General features: G+C 38.4%; 1 protein-coding gene across 1 annotated transcript in view; it reads right to left on the bottom strand.

Annotated features, from left to right (window-relative positions):
* IPMK (inositol polyphosphate multikinase) overlaps positions 1-15,489 on the bottom strand; it is a 60,183-nt gene that overhangs the window by 19,140 nt on the left and 25,554 nt on the right. The gene's annotated exons all lie outside the window — the stretch shown is intronic.

Genomic DNA, 15,489 nt, shown 5'->3' with positions numbered 1-15,489 from the left:
AGACAGTGGAAGTTATATTCTGTTTTCTATGAATGTAACAAATAAGGTCATTGAAGACGTGTATTTTCTGAGTTAAATAAAAAGGTACCAGAGGAAAGAGAGTCCTTACTTACCCTTTCATTTTCCCTATCTCAGCAAGACTAGCATAGTTATTAAATTACAACAAAGAAGACTGTGCCAAACCAAAAGTGAGAACAACTCCATTAGGGGTTGAGAAAATGTTGTTGTTAGGTGCCATCGAGTCGGTTCCAACTCATAGCGACCCTATGTACAACAGAATGAAACATTGCCTGGTCCTGCGTCATCCTCACAATCATCAACTATGTTTGAGCCCATAGTTGATGCCACTGTGTCAATTCATCTCATTGAGGGTCTTCCTCTTTTTCGCTGACCCTCTACTGTACAAAGCAGGATGTCCTTCTCCAGGAACTGGTCCCTCCTGATAACATGTTCAAAGTACATGAGACGAAGTCTCACTATCCTTGCCATGAATAAGAAAGACCAGAGAAGAAATCATGCATGTGAACGGTGTCGGCGAAGAATACTGAACATACCATGGACTACCAGAAGAACGAACAAATCTGTCTTGGAAAAAAATGTTGAGCCCCTTAAATAAGAGGTATAAAACTTGTCCTTCAAAGGATAAGAGATAAAGGTAAAATATAAATTTTAACCCTCAGTAAAAGGAAAATGGAAGAAAGGGTATTACTGTATAGAACTAAGGGGGATTAAGCTCAAATATTACCAAAAAGGGCAACTGCAGCCAAAGACAGCATCACTGGCATAAAACAAGAGCTGAAGAAGCCCTTCACATTCTAAAGAAAGGCACCCACGGTAGACATCTTCAACAGAATAAGAGAAAACAAAAACGTCTGGACACAGACATGAAGCTGCTAGCAGGGTAAAGTAATGGGACAAGTAGGAATATCCTGATGAAGGAGCTGGAACCTACCCAAGCTTCTGTGCCTGCGTAACCACAGGATGAGTTAAGATGGGAAGGAAGAAAAATGGGACAGTCCCCTTTAGATTCTCTCCACCCACTTCCAACCAGCTTCAGCAAAAAAGAAGAAAACAGCCGTGTAAGAATTTCATTAACAAGACTTCTACTTCAAATGTCAGAAACAACTAACCAGCTCCTAATGCAGTAGATCCTTGGCATTCACAATTTTATCACCCTTGATCTCCATAACTCAAGAGAACCCAAAAGGTCTAACTGAAATGAGCCTACATATATGGGAGTATAAAGATGGTGAGCGACCCCAGCAAACTATCCTGTATCTACTTTTCAGCATAGGATTATTATTTTCTACTTGTCAATTTGGCAGTAAATAAAAATAAACAAGAAACTGTCCTTGTGGTTAGAGATGGCAAAAGCTAGAAGAGAGACTTGGTGAGTCTGAATATAAAATCCCTACTTCCTCCTTCTCCTCTTGGGAAGGATAAACAGAAATATAAACTCTCTGTAGTAGTAATACAATAAATGTTTGCTGAATAGATGAATGTTTGCCCTTCCCATTCCCACTACCCAGTGGGACTTTGGACTTGACCTTCCTCACACAACAATAAATTCAGTCATTCCTTCATGAATGTCATTCCTCAGTAAATAGGCTGGTTTATCATGGATTTTATTTGATGTTTATTTCAACTGGCTAATTGTGTTTTTCCTTTATCTTACTTTCAGGTTCTTGATATATTTTACATGCTTCAAATTTGCAAGTGACTACTAGATTGATTATTAGCCTTCAGAAATAAAACTTTACATTAAGGCCTACTAAAGGTTGGTTTGGAGTCTTCTTTTAGTTCTCTGACCTTGATTTTTTCCCCCAAGTTATAAAAATAAACAAACTTTGCTTTAGATATGCAGAATTCTTAAGAAAGAATATGATGTTGTGTGTCCAGGAGCTTACAACAAATGCTTTTGAATGAGGTAACTTGGAAAATGGGGCACAATGTGAGCACTGAGATCTTTACTGATTTTTTTTCACTAGAAATGTCTGAATACACCCACTCTTCACATATCGAAACAGTTAGGTCCTAAAGACCAGGTCGTTAGGTGAAAATGGAGGATGACCACATTAGATCACAAAATGGAGAATGACATCATTACATAACTGCCAAATTACATCATCACATTACTGTCAAACCACTGAGAATTGTGGCCCAGCGAAGTTGACACCTAAACTTAACCATCACAGCCAACATTACTTTTGCCTCACACCTTGGTGTTTATTACTGCCAGAAGTACGTCATTAATGCACAAAATAGTCGGACAGATTTTTTACTATTGTCGTAAATGTGAAAAGTTGGGTAAGGAGTGAATAAGTGAGGAGTAGGTATACTACATTCACTCTGAAAATGCTATTTTAGGAAATTCTTTCTCAAACATAGAGCTGAATTCAAAGTAGGTCAATCGTGAGATTTAGTAACGTAAATGATCATAGGCATTTCACTACAGGGCATCGTCATTTACAAAGTAGTGCCACAGATGCCACAGACGAGATAATAATAACACCATTTCAACTAGGCCCCTGCGGGTGTAGAGTGGAGCAATACTCTCAACTCATAGGTTACAACTCATTACTAGATGGTAAATTCAACCTACTAAACTGTCCCTTCTCACATATAGTAAGACTAAGTATTGTGTGGTTTGGTCTGTTTTATATACAGAGAGTTGCAATGTAAAATGTATCTTGTTACATGCCATAGACAAAAAAGTTTCAAAACACCTGTATGGATAGAATGTCATCGTGTCTTTACGGCATCTACCCAGCTCAAGAACTATTCTCAGATTCACCGAGGTGGTCCCTTTGCAGCCACAGTGATACTTCGGGAGTCTAGCCCCTTGGTCATGGTCACTGGATCAGGGATGGATAACTGATCTAACTTTGGCCGGTCTTGATAATTTTGAGTTGGGTCTCAGAGATAACCTTTTATTCTCTGTGACTGGCGCTATAACGTGTATCCATTTGGTGGGGCTGGGAATGTGAGGCGGGAAGAAGGCACAGGAGAGAAACGAAGGGATTGTTATGGATTGACTTACCTCGAAAATATGTGTTATAAATCCTAACCTCTTTACCTGTGGTTATAATCCCATTTGGGAATGGGCTGTCTTTATTATGTTCATGAGGCAGGTTTGTGCGGGGGAGGGGGGATCTCTTGAGGTATAAAAAGAGATTAAACAGGAAAGCAGAAAGAGAGATAGGGGTAAAATAGATGCGAAGACACATGGAGATCTCCAAGGAACCAGGAAGCAGAACCTAAAGACACAAGTACTTTCTGACAGAGACAGAAAGCCTTCTCTTTGAGCTGGTACTCTGAATTCAGACTTCTGGCCTCCTACACTGTGAGAAAATAGATTAGTGTTTGTTAAAGCCATCCACTTGTGGTATTTCTGTTATAGCAGCACGAGATAACTAAGACAAGGGTTAAGAAAATGAAGCAGACATGCAGAAAAAGATCTCCCTGTGTTCTGACAAGTTTTCAGTTTCTGGTCCTGAAGCCATCTTAGGTACAGCTGACCAGTGCTTCATAAAAAAAAAAAAAATTGTTTTTTTTTTTTCATAAGATACGCCTAAATCCTTATCATAAACTCTTCCTTTCTGTTTAATCAAGTTTATTTCTGTAACTTGTACCCGTAAGAGTCTTAACCAAAACAACTGGATTTAAAGCAATGGTTTTGAAAGCAGAGAAATAAGTTCACATCTCAGCTCTATAATTTGCTAGCCTATGCCCTTGAGCACTTCTCTAAACCTCACAGTTTTATTATATGTAAGATGGAGATAATTACAGACTGTACCTCAGGGATACCACGAAGACAATGAGAGAGAATACACTGTAAAGTGCTTAGTAATGGAGGTTACAACTTTCCCCTCACCCCCTCCAAAAGAAAATATCATACATTCAGTACATATTTAACTGTGCAAGGCACTGTTCTGGGATATACAGGTGAACAAAACAGGTAAAAATTCCTGTCTCTCAGGAGAAAAATGGGGTGCAGAACTCAAATTCTAGTAAAAAGGCCAGACTTAATGGTCTGACAGAGACTGGAAGAATCCTGGAAGACATGGCCCCTGGACTCCCTATTAACCCAGAACTAAAACCATTCCTGAAGCCAACTCTTCAGACAAAGATTAGACTGGACTATAAGACATAAAATGATATTCATGAACAGTGTGCTTTTTAGTTCAAGTAGATATATGAGACTAAATGGGCAGCTTCTGTCCAGAGGCGAGATGAGAAAGCAGAAAGGGGCAGAACTGGCTGAATGGACACCGGAAATCAGGGTGGAAAGGAGGAGTGTGCTGTCACATTATAGGGAGAACAGCTAGGGTCACATAACAATGTGTACATAAATTTCTATATGAGAAACTAACTTGAGCTATAAACTTTCACTTAAAGCACAACAACAACAAATTCCTGCCTTCATGTTGCTTCCTTTTTAGAGTACAGAAAGCATAACATTTAGTATAATACTACCAGGTACACATTTGGTACTCATTGTGTATTTAACTTAATTTTACCTATAAGTATATAAAAATGTTAAACACATATGCCACCGATAAATACTAAAATACGCTTGGCTTAGTTATCTAATGCTGCTGTAACAGAAATACCACAAGTAGACGGCTTTAAGAAACAGAAATTTATTCTCTCACAGCTTAGGTGGCTAGAAGTCCAAAGTCAGGGCGCCAGCTCTAGGGAAAGGCTTTCTCTCTCTGTCGGCTCTGGGTGAAGGTCCTTGCCTCCTTTCAACACACTCCACTCCTGGCTCTTCTTTCTTGGTCATAATGAGGTCCCATCTCTCTCTGCTCGCTTCTCTCATCTATATCTCAAGACACTGATTTAAGATACAACCTAATCCTGTAGATTCTGTCCTGCCTCATTGATATAAAAAAAAAAAAAAAAACATTGATATAACTGCCTCTAATTCTGCCCCATTAACATCATATAGGTTAGGATTTATAACACACAGGAAAATTACATCAGATGATAAAATAGAAGATAACTACACAACACTGGGAATCAGGGCCTAGCCAAGTTGACACACATTTTGGAGGACCCAACTGAATCCATAACAATGCTAAACAAGTAAAGTCACCAATGAGTCCAGGTTGATTTTCAGCAGTCAGTATAAACAAGATAATTCTCCAGAGACTACTCTCATTCTTTCAGCTACAAGTATAATTTAATAACCACAATATAAAAAGATTGAATCATAACTCAATTAGGCATTTGATACTGAATACTCTTCAGCCCTCAGACTAATATCAAGTATTAAAAAAAACCACACCCACTGCCATCAAGTGATTCCAACTGATAGCAACCCTACAAAACAGAGTAGAACTGCCCTATAGGGTTTCCAGGGCTGTAATATTTATGGAAGCAGACTGCCACATCTCTCTCCCGCGAAAGGGCTGGTGGGTTTGAAATGCCAACCTTTTGGTTAGCAGCTGAGTGCTTTAACCACTGTGCCACCAGGGCTCCTTAATATCGAGTATTAGCCTGCAGTTAAATATTAACAAGAACATCTATTTACTATATATTGATTTTATTTAGAGTTAAAATAACTTTCTGTTGTATGTGGCAAGGCTGCCAAACACATTCAACCATTATCACTAACCTCAAGTAGTCCTTCAGAGCTTCTGAACTATCATACAATACTTCCCAAGACTATTCATCATACCTATCTTCCCAAGTCTATCCTTTCACTGTACCTATTCAATCTGTATGCTGAGTCAATAATCCAAGAAGCTATATGAAGAAGAACAGGGCATCAGGATTGGAGGAAGACTCATTAACAATCTGCGTTCTGTGGATGACACAACCTTGCTTGCTGAAAGTGAAGAGGACTTAAAGCACTTACTGAAGATCAAAGACCACAGCCTTCAGTATGGATTGCACCTCAACATAAAGAAAACAAAAATCCTCACAACTGGACCAATAAGCAACACCATGCTAAACGGAGAAAAGACTGAGGTTGTCAAGGATTTCATTTTACTTGGATCCACAATCAACACCCACGGAAGCAGCAGTCGAGAAAACAAAAGACGCATTGCATTGGGCAAATCTTCTGCAAAAGACCTCTTTAAAATATTGAAAAGCAAAGATGTCACCTTGAGGACTTTGGTGCGCCTCACCCAAGCCAAGATATTTTCAGTCACCTTATATTCATGTGAAAGCTGGACGATGAATAAGGAAGACCGAAGAAGAATCGACACCTTTGAATTACGGTGCTGGTTAAGAATACTGAATATACCATGGACTGCCAAAAGAATGAACAAGTCTGTCTTGGAAAAAGCACAAGAAGCACAGCCAGAATGCTCCTTAAAAGCAAGGATGGCGAGAATACATCTCACATACTTTGGACATATTATCAGGAGGGCTCAATTGCTGGGGAAGGATATTATGCTAAAATAGAGGGTCATCCAAAAAGAGGAAGACCTTCAACAAGATGGACTGACACAGTGGTTGCAACAATGGGCTCAAACATAGCAACAATTGTGCAGATGATGCAGGACTGGGCAGTGTTACATTCTGTTGTACATGAGATTGCTTTAAGTTGGAACTGACTTGACGGCACCAACAACAACAAATTCACCTTTTCCAACCTCTGAGACTACTATTTCATACTCCTTCCCTTATCCATACTCTCAGCTTGCTTCCCCTATTTGTTTTTTTTTAATCTAAAAAAAGGTTACAGATTAGGTTATAGATAGTAAACATCACTGCAATTAATATGAGAGCTGTTTTGTTTTGTTGGTACTTCATTAATGGTAAATAGATGATAATGATGATAAAGAGAAAATATGTTCTGAAACCTGTGAAAAAATATGATGGGCTAAGAATAAAACTGTGCCTGTAAATTAGATATTTAGATGACTAATAAGACTGTGGCTTCACTCTATCCTCACTGTAAGTAATTAATAAGATAAATACGTTCTATCTAGAATAGTTTAGGCTCACCCTAACTAATATCGAAAAAATAAATCAGACTTTGTTAGTATCCTGGGGGAGTCCCTAGGGTGTACAAAGGCTTAACACACTCAGCTGCTAACCAAAAACGTGGAGTTTCAAGTCTACCCAGAGGCACCTCAGCATAAAGACCTGGCGACCTACTTCCAGGAGATCAGCCATTGAAAACTCTATGGAGCACAGTACTACTCTAACACACATGGGGCTGCCCTAAGTCAGGGTTGGCTTGACGCCAACTGGTAATATGCTCGAAAAATATCTCGGAAAATAATTATGATATGATTATTTAATATGAAGTTGCTTGCAAATAAAGACAGAATTCCGAATATTTGAAAAAATGGAGAGCTGATTTATATATATATACACACACACATGCACATGCATGCACGTGTGAGTGTATAAATCATTAAGATAGATGGCATAATAAAGTTCTATTAAGACAACTGATTTTTAATGAAGCCAGTCTGTCACAGAACTGGCATTTGTGAACCTCAGATCTATGAGAGAGATTCTATAAAGCTTGGTGCTGATATCTGTAGACTGAATAAAAGGGCATCTTTTTTTTTTGTAAATATGTGAAGTTTATTATAAGAGATCACACTGGCTAGAAATATAGTCAAGTTTAAGAGGCTGCAGTCAATAATCTATTATTTACCTATTTATGTGTGTATAGTGAATACAGGATTTCTATAGTTCCTTAGTTTTTTGAGGTGAAGATCATGAAAATAACCACCAAGTGCTTCTCCATGCAACATTTCATTTTTTTTTTATTCCCTCTAATGGATATTCCATATTCATTTCCCTTATTCTCTGCTTATCAAAACCTTACTTATAATGGGTACGAAAAGAGAAAGTGGAGGGAGAGAGGGGGCTGTCTCATTGGAGGAGAGTAATTGGGAGTGTGTAGCAAGGTGTATATGGGTTTTTGTGTGAGAGACTGACTTGATTTGTAAACTTTCACTTAAAGCACAATAAAAACTATAAATAAAATAAAGTGGAATCTGCCTCTCAAAAAAACAAAAAGCCTTACTTACAATTCAAAATGTAGCTCAACTGTCACCTCTTCAGTGAAGCATTTTAAGAATTGCCAAGGGAATGTCATTGTTTTTTCTCCCCCTCTGTCCTCACTGAAACTTTTTTTTTTAATTTTTACTGCAGTGAAATATATGTAACAAAACATTTTACATGTACAATTCAATGACATTAACCACATTCATCATGATGTGCAACAACCATACCTATCCATTTCCAAATCTTCACTGTATTTTTATCCCATTTTTACAATGGGGAGGGGAGGGTCAGAGCTGGTTGACCTGTGCTATGCGGAAGCCTGAGCCCAGTGTAGGGTGACACTGTGCTGAGGACATTACAACACATTGGCTATCCCAGTGATGACTGACATTTTCCCAGGACCCCAATAGGAAGCCACAATTCATCTCTGATTCCTCACTTCTTCTCTTGTATATTTGGTGGTTATTCCATTATCTTTTTCCATCTGTAGATGACAACACCCCCTCATTCCAATTGCTGTGATTGTCTCATTTCTCCACACCTCTGCTACCATGCATATACTTTGTTCTTATATACAGTCTTGCTAATCTCACCCTGTTTTTGATGCTTATATGTCAGCCCTAGTCACCAACTCTAATAACAGTACTAGGTCTTCTCCTAACCTTTCAAGACCATAGCATTTATCAATTTTATATACAAACAGTGTTTGGATGAGATATACTACCATGTCTGCTTTTGCTCACTCCTGTACACAGAGGCCAGTACCTAATAAGCACTCAACAAACTCAACAAAAAATTGGAGAGAGGGATAAATAATTTTTTCATTAGATAAAATATCCAAAAGTCCCCAGCCCAGTGTTTGGCACATAGTAGGTGTTCAATGGAGTCCTGGTGGTACAGTGGTTAAAAATTCAGACTGCTAACCAAAAGGGCAGCAGTTCGAATCCACCAGCCACTCCTTGGAAACCCTATGGTACAGCTCTACTTTGACCCACAGGGCCACTAGAAAGACTTATTCAGATCCCGAACAGTTGGTTGTATAAAATACAAAAACGTGGGTTCCAAGTTTTATTAAGTCCTTCCTCGTTGTATCTAGAAGGTCTACTACGTATTAGTTACCATCTTCATTTCTGAACTTCCTAAAAAGGGGTAAAGGCCAGAACCATTTCCCAACTACGAAGCGAAGTGAAAAGCAGAAAAAGCCCTGTTCGACATCAACTGCCAGCCATTTCTGCGATCAACAGAAGCTAAAAGTGAAGGAATTATACGTAGAAACCCTGGGCCTCCAAATCTAGGGTAAATGGAGAGGCTGGGAAGATACATATGCCACACGGTTTCAGTCCATGCTTCATGAAGCTTCACTAGTAGCTAGATCCAGATACCTCCCTATTCATCAGACTGGAGATCAATTTGAGAACCTACCTGATTTGCTTAAATCTACTTGATGTTCTATTTTTCTGTATTCCCAAATAACTCACTATCAATATGTAAAAGCATTTGATCGTAAATGTATTAGGCAACTATGTCTTTATGCACAGTTACAATAAGATTTATACATAACTAGCCTCAAATGTTCAAAGATTATTGCCAACAAATGTTATAACTTTAAAAAAAAAAATCCCATTGGTTGTGTTCTAAAATTAGATAGTGGTGATGATCATATAACCAACCCTGTGAATATACTTAAAAATCAGTGAATTACACACCTTTAACGGATATATTTTATGGTACGTAAATTATACCTCAATAAAGCTGTATAGGAAGGAGGAAATCTATTGGGTAGCTAAACAAGTTGGCAGTAATTTCAGCATTTTACTACTTTGGATTATAAAAAATATAATAAAACCCGTTGCCGTTGAGCTGAGCTATAGGACAGAGTAGAACTGCCCCATAGGGTTCCCAAGTAGCATGGATTCAAACTGCTGACCTTTTGGTTATGTAGGCTTTATAAAACTCTACCTAACACAGAAGAAGAGATGCAAAAATAAAACAAAAAAGCCAGAATATAAATTGTCATTAATCTAACACCACATAAAGCCCAGTAATACAAACCACAGTATTTTACTAAAATTTAAGAAGCCATCTGTTTGGCTACACATATATAAATGCTTCCCATCTTATATTTTTTTCATTTACAATCAAAAGGATGAAAACAGAAAGATGATTCCATAAAGTTCCTAGCAAAATCAAAGCTAAACACTGCATGGTACAACAGTTTTGTCCAATTTCTTCCAGAGTTAATATAATAGGAAATCCCCTGAGAAAACTGTTGGTATTACTGGACTCATCTATATCAGGTGTATTTTTTAGACCCTGTCCTTTTATTCCCCTTCTATTTACATTTTCTCCTCTCTTTGTTCACTTTCCTGCCTCTTCTCATCTCAGCAGCACCATTATCTCAAGTTATATTTAAATTAGTAGTTTACGAAGTATTCTCACATAAATTATTTTATCTCCAAAACAACTCTACGTGCATTATTTCCAATTTATAGGAGAAAAAGTCGAGGCTCAAAGAGATTAATGAGTTGCCCAAATTCACAACATTTATAAGTAACTAACATAGATACACTAGCGTAGATGACTCTCAGAATATTTAGTGTAGAAGACTGTCTTAGTTACCCAGTGCTGCTGTAACACAAACACCCCAAATTGGTGGCTTTAAAGAAGAAGTTTATGTTCTCACAGCTCTGGAGGCTGAAAGTCCAAGTCAGACTCCCATGTTGATTCTTTCACCATTGTAGCCCTGAGCATTCCTTAGTCCCTTTGCTTACAGACAATATCCTCACATGGCATCTGTCTTCCCACACGTGTGTATCTCTGTGTCTATTCTGGTCTTTTTAGAACTCGGAAGTGATTAGGTTTAGGGCCCACCCTATGCTGGCATGGCCTCATTAACATAACAAAAGAACTATTTCTGAACAGGATCATATCCACAGATAAAGGGCCAGGAATTCAACACATATTCTAGGGGGACCCAATACAATGCATAACATTCCAGGCTTTAAAAAATATGTAACTAAAAACCAAACCTGTTGTCATCAAGTTGATTCCAGCTCATGGCAACCCCATGTGTATTAAAGTAGAACTGCATTCCATACGGTTTTCAAGAGCTGGTGGTTTTTTTGGAAGTAGATCACCAGGCCTTTCTTCCAAGGGGCCTCTGGGTGGATTTGAACCTCTAACCTTTTGGTTAGCAGCCAAGTACTTAGCTATTTGCACTACCCAGGGACTCCACAAAAACCTGTTCCCATCGAGCTGGTTCCAACTTATAGCAACCCTATGTACAACACAACAAAAACACTGCCCAGTTCTGCACCATGCTCATAACCGTTGCTATGTTTGAGACCATTGTAGCCACTGTGTCAACCCATCTTGTTGAGGGCCTTCCTCTTTTTCAGTGACCCTCCACTTTACCAAGCATGATGTCCTTCTCCAGGGACTAGTCCCTCCAAAGTATGTGAGATGTAGTCTCACCATTTTCCCTTTTTTTTTTTTTAAGGAGCATTCTGGCTGTACTTCTCCCAAGACAGATTTGTTCGTTCTTCTGGAAATCTATGGTATAGTCAATATTCTTCACCAATACCGTAATTCAAAGGCACCACTTCTTCTTTGGTCTTCCTTATTCATTGTCCAGCTTTCATATGCACATGACAAACCAAAAAAACCCAGTGCCATCCAGTCGATTCCCACTCATAGCGACCCTATAGGACAGAGTAGAACTGCCCCACAGAGTTTCCAAGGAGCGCCTGGCAGATCTGAACTGCCGACCCTTGGGTTAGCAGCTGCAGCACTTAACCACTACGCCACCAGGGTTTCATGAGGTGACTGAAAATACCATGGTTCAGGCCAGGCATACTTTAGTCCCTCAAAGTGACATCTTTGGTTTTTAACACTTTAAAGAGATCTTTTACAGCAGATATGACCAATGCAATACGTTGTTTAATTTCTTGACAGCTGCTTCCATGAGCATTGATTGTAGATTCACGTGAAATGAAATCCTTGACTTCAGTCATTTCTCCGTTTATCATGATGTTGCTTACTGGTCTAGTTGTGAGGACTTTTGTTTTATGTTGAGGTGTAATCCATACTGAAGGCTGCAGTCTTTGATCTTTATCAGTATTTGCTTCAAATCTTCTTCACTTTCAGCAAACAATGTTGTGTTATCTGCACTACTGCAGGTGATACGCATATCATATTGTGCACATAGGCATCAATACTAAGACCAAAATCTCATCCTCTGAGTCATCTAAATCAAGTATGGGTGAACTCTAGGTGTGTTCCATTCTGGGACAAAACTCCTCTCCATCTGTGGGCCTGTGAAACCTAGACTACAAGTTATCTGCTTCCAAAGTACAACTGCAGAACATGCACAAGGCAAATATTCTCATTACAAATGGGACAGACTGGAGGGAAGGAGGGCGACAGGTACCAAAAAGTCCAAAACCCGGCAGGGCAAATATTATTAGCTCTCAAGGCTTGAAAGTAATCTCTTGTTTTCTAGATACATCTGGACAATGGCCCCGCCCTTTGGCCTCTGGGCACTGGCCACACTCTCCAGGTTATGGGCCGAAGTTCCTCAGCCATGACCATCACCCACCTTCCAGACCTGTTAGGACAGTGACCCCATATGTTTGGCCCTGGGTGGCCCCATTTTCCTGGCCCACTAGCAGAGTAACCCATCCACTCAACTTTGGGCAGCAGCCCTTCTCCTGGCCCACCTAAACAGCAGTCCCTCCCTCCAGAATGGTGGTGATAGTAACCCTACTCTTTGAAACCCAGAAGGTAGTAGCCTCACCCTTTGAAACCTAGGGGGTGGTAACACTACCCTTTAAAACTGAGGACGCAGCAGCCCTGCCTCTCATACTCCTTCTAAAAGTTCTACTGGTCTCTAAACTGCTCCCAGGATAGGGCCTTCCTTTCCTTGAAGGACAACAGATGTCTGCAACCAAGTAGCTCCACTGATCCATTGCCTGCCTGTAAAATTCCAGGAGGAAGACAGTTTTTCCTTCATTTCATCCTCTGTCCATTATAATCTAGGCCAAGAAGATTTCTGCTGCAGTGGTTGATTAGATCCATCAGTCACAGGGTTAATCTCTTTAGCGGTTTATGTATTTTTGCCTGGGTGTTCTTTCAATGACATGCTTTCTTAATTTTTACAAAAGAATTTTACAAATCTTTAAATTCTGGGTTTTTTTTTTTTTTTTGCATAATTCATTCCTAAACCAATCTCTTTCTTCTGCATTTTACTAGAAGTGGCAAGGAGAACCATATCACATCTTCAAGATTTTGCTTAGAAATATCCTTAAATATTCAAGTTTATTATTTACAAGCTCTACCTTCCATAAAATATTTGAATTCAGACAAGTTCTTTGCACTTTATAAAAAGGATCACCTTTCCTCCAGTATATAATAACATGTTCATCTCCTTTGAAAGCTTCAAAGTCAATGTCCACATTTCTAGCAACAGTCTGTTCATGATGATAGAAGCTTTTCCCACAGCTCTCAATTCTGAGCACAGATCATAACTGACCATATCAGAAACGTCCATAATTCTATTAACAGTCTCTTCAAGGCAATCCAGGCCCTTACTATCAAGCACATCAAAATCCTTCCAGCCTCTACCCATGACCCAATTCCAAAACCACTTCCACATTTTAGGCATTTTTTTTAAGAGCAACAACTCCACTCTGAGTACCAAATTCTGTCTCTGTTACTCAGTGCTGCTGTAATCTAAGCACCACAAGTGAGTGGCTTTAAGAAACAGAAATTTATTTTCTCACAGGTCTGGAGACCGAAAATCCAAGTCAGGATCTCAGCCTGGTCAATTCTTTACTCATCGAAAGCCCTGGGCATTCCTTGACTTATAGATGATCCTAACATGGTGACTGTGTTACCACCTGCATGTGTGTCTCTGTGTCTAATTTGGTCTTTTTATAACTCAAAAGTGATTAGGTTTAGGATCCACCCTACACTGGTATGACTTCTTGAACACAACAAAAGAAAAACCCTATTTCTAAACGGAATCACATCCACAGGTACAGGGGTCAGGAATTCAATATATATTTGGGGGGATACAATTCAATGCAAAACAAAAGCCAAAAAGGTTGCTGATCACTAGTAAATCCTTGCTTTGATTTTTAAATAATGTGCTAATTAATTCTAAGCTACAAAATTATTTTTAATTAAAGTACTTCCTCTCTTATGCAAATTCTTTCTTTATGTAATGATGCTGTTTTTCAAAGTAATGATGCTGTTTGCTCAGTTATTCTACCCCTTTCAAACAAGCTTTTTAACCTTTTTAATTATCTAGATTTCTAATCTAATATCATCAGCAGCCTTTGCTAAGCTTTCAGTGTCACTTTACTGAGAAATAATAATTGGAATCTGGATAGATATATTCTTGTTTCCAATTTCTCATATGTAACATTCCTGAAAAGTGCCACTTAAACCAAAAAAAAAAAAAAAGATCTTACAATGGAAATCTCTCTTGCAAAGGTGTCTTTATCAGCATGTGTTCAAGAAAAGATGAAGAGAATGAAGACCAAAAGGGCAATTATAATTATTTGTGAATAAATTTAAGCAATGTACTGATCTGAATCATAGACATATATGTTTGAGACTGAAGGATCTTTCAATCAAAAAAAAAAAAAAAAAGATTTAATAGAACCTCAGCCCACTTTTTTTCGTACAATTAAAGTATAGGAGAATCCCAAATACCTAAGAAGCAAGGCAAAGACTGAGGAAAAGAACATGCTCAAACTGGAGCCCTCTTTTCTTTTGGTTCTCAAGAAAAGGTTCAAAGGCTATCTGCTAAGAAAAACCCTTGGCTTTTATTTAACAACCACATCATATACCTGTATAATCAAAGTGTCTGGGAATTAAGCCTAGAAATTTGAATTTCAACAAACCTATAGATTATTCTTAAAATTCATTCAAATTTGAGTGCTTAAGTAGCCAAGATGCTTATTTAATTAAATTCTGTCTGTTCTCATAAAGGCCGTCAAGTGGCTTATACTGCTTCAAGTAAAGTGTTCACTAAAGTAAAGAGAATGAATTATTGTGCCCTTACATAGATCATTTTGCCTCTAAGAATGAAAATTGCTAGTGTTTTTCAAAAGACTGCAATTTCAAACCTGGAGGTAGGGAATGAGGGAGTAGAATAGGAGGTAAGAAGGAAGTCATGCAGAGAAAATATTTCTCTTGATTTTTTTTCCCAGTCAAAATGGGAAAAGAAATTGTATAATATATTTGGAAAGATGAACATTTGTAAATTAATACAGTGTTAAGTAGCAATTTCTAGGCTTTAACTCAATGACAACAATTTACTTGTGTATCTCACTTAAGAACATGATCATGAAAAGCAAAACCATTAACAAGTTTTATCTCGTGAGGTAAAGGATTAGGGAGAAAAATAAAGATACATTGTGTTTTTATAATACTAAGATTGATTTTATATAAAGTCTTTTCAAAAGCCACTCTCATGAACTACGACTAAAAGATGAACTT

The sequence above is a fragment of the Elephas maximus genome, chromosome 16, assembly GCF_024166365.1.
Source record: "Elephas maximus indicus isolate mEleMax1 chromosome 16, mEleMax1 primary haplotype, whole genome shotgun sequence".
Classification (NCBI taxonomy): Eukaryota; Metazoa; Chordata; class Mammalia; order Proboscidea; family Elephantidae; genus Elephas; species Elephas maximus.
This window is presented reverse-complemented; position numbering and strand designations above follow the sequence as displayed.